At 33.4% G+C, this 11,384-nt stretch overlaps 1 pseudogene; it reads right to left on the bottom strand.

Annotated features, from left to right (window-relative positions):
- Positions 1-9,148: 9,148 nt before the first annotated feature.
- Positions 9,149-10,104, bottom strand: LOC124108330 (olfactory receptor 6C2-like; annotated as a pseudogene).
- Between the last annotated feature and the right edge of the window lie 1,280 nt (positions 10,105-11,384).

Below are 11,384 nucleotides of genomic sequence, written 5' to 3'. Positions count from 1 at the left end.
TGCAACTTCAATTTGCTGTGAAGCTGAGAAAGGGAAAAGCAGTATTGGGAAGGGGGAAGTAGCTGAGGAATATTGAGCAGAATATTGAGAATATTTAGATATCCCTTGAAACTTATTTAGAGGAAATACCTCTGTTTAAACCAGCCCTCATTTTTTTTACTTCATGCTTAATTGATCATTAAAAATATTTCAAACAAGATTTTAAATAAAAATACCCCAAAGATTAGTAGAAATTCAAATTGATAAAGATCTGATAATTCACCACTATGGAAGGGTAACATTGATGACCTCTGTACATACTCACTTTTTGACATCGAAAAGATGATGAGAGATTGTATCTCTGGAGCTACATAATGTCAGAACTGAGATGTCAGGTGTGCATGAAAAGGGTCTAATAAATTATCACATATTTTATTTCTTAATCCTAATGTATGCCCTGATTACTCACAAAGTATTCAGGCAGGCTTTGAGAAGAAGGCATTTCTGTCTGTCCCTTCATTTAACAATTGCTTATTACTGCCCTTCCTCCATTGATTCAAATCAGAACTCCTCTTACAATTTCTTAAGAAGCTGGCTTATTTAAAATCATCATAGATCAGGGACACACCCTCTTCTTTAAAGTCTTATTTTCTCCATTTTGTCTGAAGATTGGTAATGAACTTCATTGCAATTTTATACCAGTTTCAGTGGCTCACATTTCTTCTGGTTTAATCAGCAGAGTCATTGGGGGATAAATTATTGCCCAGGGACCTAGGTCCAGAAATGCTAATTAGCTCCTGGAAAAAAATAATTCTGAGAATTAACTTTGAACAGGAAGCTAGGAAAGACGTTCCAAACCGACCCAAGAGGGAGCCGACACTGAGCATCACTAAGAGGGTAAAAACCTTGTGGGAACTGATGCAGTGAACATGGCAATAGTGAAAAATGAAACATGACAAGCTTCTTTATAGTAATAATATTTTTATTAAAGCATAGGGTTATACATAAGAGTGGTGCTTATTCTAACCTGATCATACATGCATGAATACATTTTGCTCCATTTTAGTCCCCAGTACAGTTTATTCCCTCTTTTTCTCTCCTCTCCCCTCCCTGGTTCCCTTTTTTACTTTACTTGCCCTCTATTAATTTATGATTTTCATTAGTGCTTCATAGATATACATAAAGGTGAAATTCACTGTGGTATGTTCATATATGTATAAAGCATAATTTCGTAAGTTTCATTCTTCAGTTCCTCCCCTTTCCTATTTATCTTCTCCCCCCTCAATCCCCTTCCTCTATTCCACTGATGTCCATCCTATTTTAATGGAACCAATCTTTTCCCTTCTGTTTGCTCTAACTTCCATATTTGAGAGAAAACATTTGATCCTTGATTTTCTGTGTCTGGCCCATATCTGTAAGAATGTTGTTCTTCATTTCCATCCATTTACATAAATGTCATAATTTCATTTCTCTTTATTTCTAAGTAAAACCCTATTGTATACACATACCACATTTTCATAATCTGTTCATCTGTTGATAGTCTCCTGGGTTGATTCCTTAACTCCATTATTGTGAATTCTGTTGCTATAAACAATGATGTCCCTGTATCACTGGAGTAATGCTGATTTTTATTTTTTCAGAAAAATATCAAAGAGTAGAAAACCTGAGTCATAGGGATCTGGTCCTAGTTTTTTTGTTTTGTTTTGTTTTTTTAGAAATATTCATAATACAGTGATTGTATAAATTTTCATTCCCACCAACAATTTATGAGTGTACCTTTTCCTATATCCTGGCCAGTATTTATTATTATTTGTATTTTTGATGATTGCCATTCTAAATAGAGTAAGATGAAATCTGAATGAATTTTTTTCTTTCCTAATTTGCTGATTTTATTTATACATGACAATAGAATCTATTGTGACACATGTGTAGAAACATGCAATATATCTTATTCTAATTAGAACCTCAGTCTTGTGATTTACATGATAGTGAGATTCACTGCAGTGTATTTATATACGTACATAGGAAAGTTATATCAGATTCATTCCACTGTTCTCCCTATTCTTCCCTCCCTTTCCTTCATTACCTTTTATCTAATCTGCTGAACTTCCATTCTTCCTCTCCCCCTATATTGTGGGTTAGCTTCCACTTATCAGAAGTTTATTGGCTTTGGATTATTTCACTTAGCATGATAGGCTTTAGATCCATCCATTTACTGGCGATGTCATAAAGTCATTCTTTCTTTATAATTCCTATGGGTGAGTAATATTCCATTGTGTATATAAGCCACATTTTATTTATGCATTCATCTGTTGATGGGCGTGTAGGGTTGGTTCCATAGCTTAGCTATTGTGAATTGTATTGCTATTAACATTGATGTGGTGATGTCACTGTAGTATGCTTTTAATTCCTTTGGATATATACCAAGGAGTCATATAATTGGGTCAAATTATATACACATTCTATCTTTCTGAGGAATCTCCAAACTGATTTCCAGAATGGTTGCACAAATTGTTGCACCCACAATGGTGCAATGGTTGCACCCACTAACAATGTCTTAGTGGACTCTTTCCCCCACATCCTTACTAACATTTATTTGTACTTATACTCTTGATAATTGTCAGTCTGACTGGAGTGAGGTGAGATTTCTGTTTTAATTTACATTTCTCTGATTGCTAGAGATGTTTACCTTTTTTTCATATATTTGGTGACTGTTTATATTTTTTCTTTTGAGAAGTATCTGTTTTGTCCCATTGTCCATTTATTGATTGGGTTATTATTATTATTTATGTGTGTGTGTGTTAAGTTTTTTGAATTCTTTGTATATCATGGAGATTAATACCTTTTTTGAGATGAAGTTTCTAAGATGTTCTCTAATTCTGTAGGCTCTTCATGTTCTTGATTGTTTCCTTTTGTATAAAGAAGTTTTTAACCATCCAATTTGTTTATATTTTATTTTACTGCTTGTACTTTGGGCATCTTGTTAAGTATTGGGCCTGCACTTTTTTTCTAGTAGGTGCAGGGTTTCTTGTCTAATTCCTAGGTCTTTAATTCACTTATAGTTGATTTTTGTTCAGGGTGAGAGACAGGGATTAAATTTTATTCTGTTATATATGGATTTCCAGTTTTCCAGCAACATTTGTTGATCAGGCTATCTTTTCTCCAATGTATGTTTATGTTGCCTTTGTCTAGTATCAGATAATTGTATTCATGTGGGTTTGTCTCTGTTTTATCTATTCAGTTCCATTGGTCTTCATGCCTATTTTGGTGTCAATACCTTGCTGATTTTGTTACAATAGCTCTGTAGTATAATTTAAGGTCTGGTATTGTGATACCTCCTGCTTCATTATTCACACTAAAGATTGCTTTGGCTATTCTGGGACCCTAATTGTTCCAAATAAATTTTGTAACTACTTCTTCTATTTACATTAAAAATATCTTTGGAATTTTAATGGAAATTGCATTGAATCTGTATAGCACTTTTGGTTGCATGGCCATTTTTTTTAATATATATATTTTGACACAATACCTTTATTTTATTTGTTTATTTGTATGTGGTGCTGGGGATTGAACTCAGTGTTTCATGCATGCTAAGCAAGCACTCTACCACTGAGCCACAACCCTGGTCCAGTATAACCATTTTGCCAATATTAATTCTGCTTATCCAAAAATATGGAAGATCTTTCCATCTTTGAAGGTCTTCTTCAATTTTATTCTTTAATATTTTGTAGTTTTTATTGTAGAGGTCTTTCACCTCTTTTGCTAGATGAGTCCCAAATATTTTATTTTATTTTTGTAACTATGATGAATGAGATAGTTTACGCAATTTCTCTTTCAGCTGATTCATCCTTGGAATATAGGAATGCAATTGATTTATGTGTGCTAATTTTGAGTCTTTCTAGTTTGGTGAATTTATTTATGAATTCTAGATGTGTTCTGGTAGAGTTCTTAGGGTTTTCTAAATGCAGGATGAAATGTTTGGCTTTACAGATAGTTTACGCTTATCTTTTCCTATTTGTGTCCCTATAATTTCTTTCATTTGCTTAATTGCTATGACTAGAGTTTCAAGGACTATGTTTGAATACAAGTGATGATAGAAAGCATCCCTGTATTTTTGCAGTTTTTAGAGGGAATGCATTCAGTTTTGTTTGTTTGTTTGTTTGTTTGTTTTGTTGTTGTTGTTTAGAATAATGTAGGCTTTGAGTTTGATGTGCATAGCTTTCACAATGTGTTGAGGTACATTTTTTTTTACCCTAGTCTTTCTAGTGCTTTAAACATAAATGGATGTTGTATTTTGTCAATTGTTTTACCTGCATCTATTGAGATAATCACATGATTTTTGTCTTTAAGTCTGTTTATGTGGTGAATTGCATTGAATTTTGTATGTTGAAATAACCTTTCATTTCTGAGATGAACCCCACTTAATCATAGTGTAATATCTTTTTAATGTGTTTTCATATGTGTTTTGCCAGTACTTTATTAAGAATTTTTGCATCTATGTTCATCATGGAGGTATATTGTTCTGAAGTTTTATTTCCTGGATGTGTTTTTGGTTTGGGTGTTAGGGTGATACTCTCTTCATAGAAAGAATTTAAAAGGGTTTCCTCTTTTTCTATTTCATGGAATACTAGGAGGAGTGCTGGTTTCAGTTCTTTCAAGGTCTTGTAGAACTCACCTGAGATGCCATTCTGGTTGTAGGCTTTTTTGTTGGTGGTGGTGGACTTTTGATGGTGTCTTCAATTTCATTACCTAAAATTGATGTTTAAAGTTTTCTACATCATCCTGGTTCAATTTAGGTAGGTCATATGTCTTTGGAAATTTATCAATGTCTTCATGATTTTCTAATTTATTAGAGTATAAATTTTCAAAATTTCTTCTGAGTATCTTCTGTATTTCAGTAATTTCTGTGGTTATAAATTTTCTTTTTCATTACTGATTTTAATAGTGAGTTCTTCCCTGTATTTTTTAGCTTATCTAAGGATTTATAAATTTTATTTATGCTTTCAAAGAGCCAACATTTTGTTTCATAACATTTTTGAATTTTTATTCAAATTATATTGATTCTGGCTCTGATTTTAATTATGTCCTGTTTTCTACTGATTTTAGAGAAATTTTTCTTTTTCTAGTGCCTTACGATGTAATATTGGATTGTTTATATAGTGTCTTTCAATTCTTTTAATGAATGAGCTCAATGCAACAAATGAACTTTCCTCTTAGAAAAACCATCATAGTGTCCCAGAGATTGTGATATGTTGTATCACTCTTCTTATTTACCTCAGTATTTTTATTTCCCCCAGACTTCTTCTGCTAGCATTTATCATTATAAATCTATTATAGCATATTTTTTAGTCTCCAGGTTTTACAGTAGCTTCTATTTTTTTAATTTATCCTTGACTTCAAATTTTATTCTATTTAATCTCACAGAATGCAAGGTATTATCTGTATTTTTTTTTGTATTTGTTAAGAGTTACTTTGTGGTCTAGCATATAGTCTATTTTAGAAATTAATACATATGCTGCTGGGAAGAAAGTGTATGCAACATTGATGGATGAAGTATTCTATAGTGTCTGTTAGGTATAAATTATAAATTGTAATTTTTAGTGTTATAGCTATAGCTTCTTAGTTGTTTTTTTTTTTTTTTTGAAGATCTGTCCAGTTTTGTTGAGAGAAGCACATATTCACCCAGAATAATTGTGTTGTGATCTGTTTGATCCTTGATATCAATAAGGTTTTGTTTGATGTACATAGGTGCTCCACAGTTTGGGGTATAAATATTTACAATTGTTATGTCTTGTTGACATATAATTCCCTTAAGTGGTGTGAAATGACCTTTTTTGTCTCTTCTGATTAACTTAACTTGAAGTCCATTTCATCTTATATGGGAATAGAAATTTTTGAGATTCATGTGAATGATATATTTGTTTGTTTGTTTTCCAATTTTTACCTTCAGTCTGTGGATGTCTTTGCCAATGAGGTGAGTTTCTTGTAGGCAACATATTGTTGAGTCTTATTTTTTAATCAAATATGCCAAATAAAGTCTTTTGATAGATGAGTTTAGGCTTTTATATTCAATTTCAGTATTGGAGGTGACTTTTTCTTCCCTGTCTTTTGATTTATTTCTTGTTTTTAATTTGTAATAGTTTTTCCCTTGATGGACTACTCTTTTAGTATAGTTTTTCCAACTGTTGTTTTTCATTTTTATTTGTTGTTTCTTCTTCCTGAAATAATTTATTGTGTATGTTTTGTAGTGCAGACTTTATATTTGTGAATTCTTTTAGCTTTTGTTTATTATGGAAGTTTTGTATTTCATCTACAAATATGAAGCTTAATTTTGCTGGGTGTAGTGCTCTTGGCTAGCATCCATTTTCTTTCAGAGCTTGCTAATATTATTCCAAGATCTCCTAGCTTGAGCTTCTGGGCTGATTTATCAATCCAGATTGGTCTACCTCTAAATGTGACCTATTGTTCCAGCTAGCAGCATTTAAAACTCTATCCTTATTCTGTATGTTAGTCATTTTCATTATAGTATGCTTTGGTGTGGATCTGTTGTAATTTTGTACATTTGGGTTCTGTAAGCCTCTTATATTTGATTTTCCATGTAATATTTCAGGTTTGGGAAATTTTCTGATATTATTTTATTAAAAATATTGTGCTTTCTTTTGTTTGTATCTCTACAGATTCCTCTATCCTGATAAATATTAAATTTGACCTTTTTATGCTATCCCATAATTCTTGGAATTTTTTTTATGATTTCTTGCCATCATCTCTGTGTAGTCAACTTTATTTTCAAGACTGTGTATTTTTTCTTCATTGTCTGGGGTTCTGTCTTCCAAGTGGTGATACTTTCTATTGAATTTTTAATTTGGTTTATTGATTTCTTCATTTCAAGGATTTCTGCTTGATTTCTTTTTATAATCTTTCTGTTTATTGAACTGATCTTTCACCTCCTGAAATTTATCTCTGATTTTACTCCTTACATTGTCCATTATGTCATGGATCAGTTTAACTATGAACATTGTAAAATGTGTTCAAATATTTTCTACAATATAAATGATAAGTTTGCAAGTGGGTGTATGATTTCAAATGATGAACAAAGAGAACAGAAATGGTGTAGGCTGTGATGTATTAAGAAGTAGAAGGTAAGGTAGAAGTAAATAATTATAGAAAGAGTGAAGAGGAATAAATAAAGATTGGCTGCTAGCAGGAGAAAAGAGAGAAACAGAATCCAGGGAGACAGATAAGTGAGATGAGAAATATAAAAAAAATTAAAAACAAATTAAAGGAAAAAGTAAAAATAAAAGAATACATAACAAAACTTAATATATTTATTCAGACATGCTCATCCTCAATAACTGATGCATGGAAATACTTGGTTTCAAAAATAGTTGAAATGTGAGAGAGAGAGAAAGGGGAAAACAGGATCTCAACGGAAAATTAAACAATTGTTTCCATTGGAGTTCAAGTTTCTCAGTTTCCCTTCTTAGCCAACAGGTGGAGTTGTCTGTACTTTGCTGGTAGCTTCACCCTCAAGTTGCTAGGGTTGAAGGGTTAGTCCTGGAAGTGGAACTCATGGAGGTAGGGTATAGCATTTGCCACTCCATGCTAGAAAACTGCTCCCCAGGAATCTCCTTTGTGTTCCACTTGAATGATGTAAAAGCCTGATCTTAGCCCTTATGTCACCTGTGGACCCCACAATTCCTGGTCCCTGATATAGTCTACAAACTTGATCTTTCCTGCTCCCACCCTTTTGAATTTCCAGATAGTCACTACTCTCCAAGGTTGTCCTGATGGCTGAGCACTGAGACTTCTGTGCCTGTCTCAGAGAGCTGTTTAGTATTGGGTAGATAAAGACGAGGTGATGAAAGCTGCAGGCTGGCCATGTAGCTGCAAGCACTGGGCTGGGTTGGTGGCTAGGGAGGGTTAGGAAGACTGGGGATTGGTTGCCAGACTGATGCTGAATCTGGCAGGGCCAAGGGATTGGTGGATGTTGGGCTGGGAAGGAAGATGGGGACTAGTGTCAGGGTCCATTGAGTGCTGCCCTGAGTGGGCCCCAGGAACCCAGTTGGTGCTGGACCAGCTAATTGGGTGAGCCAAGAGCCTCTTCTAACCTTCCGACCCACTACAGGCAGCCTGTCTATCCCCTTGCACCTTATGACTTGGGTTTTTGGGGAGAGTCTTCCTGTCTTTAGCCTTTCTAACCTGTGTTCCCCTGGGTAAAATGCTGCCAGCATCTGCCTTTTTTCAGGATTGCTAGACCCACATAGACTTAGCTGCTAACTCACAGATCTGGGTTTCCGTTTCTGTATGCTCCACTATGCTGCAGGCCCAAGGTCTCAAAGTTATTTTAATTTGCAATGAGAGATACTACCAGGGATATGCTAACATAAAGAAGTGACCATGTGAAGAAGCAACACAATGGTGGCTATTAGCACACCTAGCATTATTAGTCTATATAATTTGTGAATCTTTTAATTTTAAAATTTTAGCATTTTATATGTATGCAAATATTACATACTTAGCAATAAACTTTAGGATCCTAAATATCAAATCTACTCAAAACACATTTATTTGGATGTGCATTTATTTTAATTTTCTTTACTTTTTAATTATATCATGTCCCTTATTGATAATTGTAATTTAAAAAAAATCTTTAGATATAGAAGATTATTAGTGAGCTAAATAAATTGAAGAATATTATAAATATTTTTCTTTTGGGTGTCAAGAGATAGGTGCTCAAAAAATTTTTTAAAAAAAAACGTATAGCATCATTTAGAGTGGAAGAGGAACTGAGAAATCTATATGAATTATTTTCTTAGAAATACAAGTACATACAAGCTAAGCTATTTATTTCCTTGTTGGGTTTTGCTTTTGTTTTATTTTGCTTTATTTTATTTCTTCTTTCTTTTATTTATTTATTTTTGGGGGGGTAGATTAAAAGTAGTGAACCAGGTTTACATTAATTACAAAAACATTATCACTCCTTTAGATTGGGAACTTAGCTTGAAAAGGGTTTGTTTGAAGGGGGACTAAAGGAGTGAATTTATGTGATGGAGACTATTTGTTCTGGGTGTAAGAAATGTTTGAGAAGGTTTATGTGAATTGAGTTCAGATCAAGCATAGATAAATAGATAAGGAATTTAATGGTTTATCCTTAGTTAATATTTTATTTCTATATTTGAACATTTTCTTTCCTCTTTGAGACCAAAGCAAGTTTTTTGAAGGAATCACTGAAAACTTGTCTTACCTGTTTGTTTCTCAGAGTGTAAATGAATAGATTCAATATGGGAGCAATGGACGTAATTAGCACTGCCACATCTTTATTGATAGCCACACATTTTTTTACTGAAGGTTTGACATAGATGAAGATAGAGCTTCTATAGGTGATGGACACTACAATCATGTGAGAAGAACAAGTGGAAAAGGCTCTTTTTCTTTGCTGGGCAGGGGGGAATCCTAGATTGGTCTTGATGATGTATATGTAGGACAGAACAACACACACAAGGGTCAGAATGAAGGTCAGCACGGCACAAACAATCACTAACTGCTCTATGAGCCATGTGTCTGAGCATGAAATCTTCGAGATAGGAGATGCATCACAGAAAAAATAATCAATAACATTTGAATCACAATATTTCAAATTTAGGAAGAGAATAAGTGGTGGGAGTATGGTCAACAAACCATCCATCCAACAGCAGAGGACAAGCTTCCTGCAGACTCTGTGGCTCATGATGGTGACATAAAGCAGGGGTTTGCATATGGCCACATAGTGATCCTAGGACATAATGGCCAGAAGAAAAAAAATTCTATTACTCTAAAGATGTCAATAAGAAACACTTGAACCACACAAATATTATAAGTAATGGACCTGTCATTGGTTACTATGTTGTACAAATATCTAGGGATACAAGCAGATGTAAATGAAATTTCTAATAGGGCAAAATTTTGTAGGAAAAAGTAAATGGATGCTTTAAGGTGGGGGTCCAATAAAGTGAGGGATATGATGCTCAGATTCCCAGTTATACTCAACATGTAAGTGAGAAATAGAAATGCAAAAATTGGAATCTGAAGTTGAGAGTCATCTGTTAGTCCCAACAGAGTGAAGGTTGTTATTGTGTAGTTTTTCATTCTAACTATTGAGGTTTATTTAGTCAAACTTCATGTAAAATTTAGAGCTATTTTATCTGACAAGAGTGACATGAAATCCTGACAGAAATAGTCACTACTAGAGACAGAAAACTAATGTACATATAATTTCTTCTGTAAGTTGCAATTGATGTTGTCAATACCCTGATGGGCGTGGCTACTCCTTTTATGCTACATTTGTAATTTATATCTAACTGGATTATTCTGCGTTGTTGGCTTTGGCTCACAATCTCTTGTGATTCAATAAAATTATAAATTCTTTTTATGGTTAAGATCTTCTGTATTTTAAAGGTGAATATTTAAATGTAATTATTTTTTTCCAGTCTTTCCTAGAATATTTGGTCTAAAATGTAAATATCTAACATCTCATCTGGACTTCATGAATAGGTTGTCAGTCCACTATGACCTGAATATCATGTTTTGCCAACTATGACAAAGCCTGTGTGTATGTAGTTTGTTTTGTATTTTAAAATGTAACTGCCACATTGTTGGCTCACTCCTTTGATTCTCCTTACATTTCTCTGCTAGTGTGTAATTTATTGCAGTGTCCACTGGGATACAAATGGGGCTACAAGTGAAGAAATGCTTGATTGAAGGATATACAGCTAGAAAAACATTACTTGTATACTTTCAGCTTGTTAAGGATGGAAAATATCCTAATCCCTTGATAACAATAAGATCAAGTAAAACATCAAATTCCAAATGCTAAATAAACTCTCCACAGTCTGCCTGTGTACATTTACTTATTGTGATTTTCAGTTTCAGCATCTGCTCTATTGGAAAGTCTTCTAAAAATCCATGTTAACTGTTCATTTTTGTTCCTGTGACAAGTAATTTTTATTTCAATTTGAGCATTTCCTCTGAGAAACTGAGTTTGTTGAAATTAGGATGTTATCTTTTTTGTTTAAACTAGGATATCTACCCAAACTAACACAATCCTAGATTTATGATCAGTTGTGTAAGAAATATTGTATGAATAGATACATATCTATATAATTTGCCTACACATTCAAAGCTAGCTTCAGTTCTATTTGGGCTTCATCTTGAAATTACTTTGTCATTGATTTTAATTATTTAAATTTCATATGTCCCGGTATTTGACATTTTTTTTCCTTTGCTAGTGAATAAAGTCATACTGTGAAAGTATCACTCATGTGCTTATGATGTTATGTTCCATGCCAACCAAACTGTTGATTGTCATCTCTTCCTTGTTTTAGCTCTTGAACAGACAAGTGTATCTTTGGTGAATTTTTGTTTTCTTG

The sequence above is a fragment of the Marmota monax genome, unplaced genomic scaffold, assembly GCF_021218885.2.
Source record: "Marmota monax isolate L192 unplaced genomic scaffold, Marmota_monax_Labrador192_F-V1.1 WCK01_AAM20220418_F8-fsc00151, whole genome shotgun sequence".
NCBI lineage: Eukaryota > Metazoa > Chordata > Mammalia > Rodentia > Sciuridae > Marmota > Marmota monax.
This window is presented reverse-complemented; position numbering and strand designations above follow the sequence as displayed.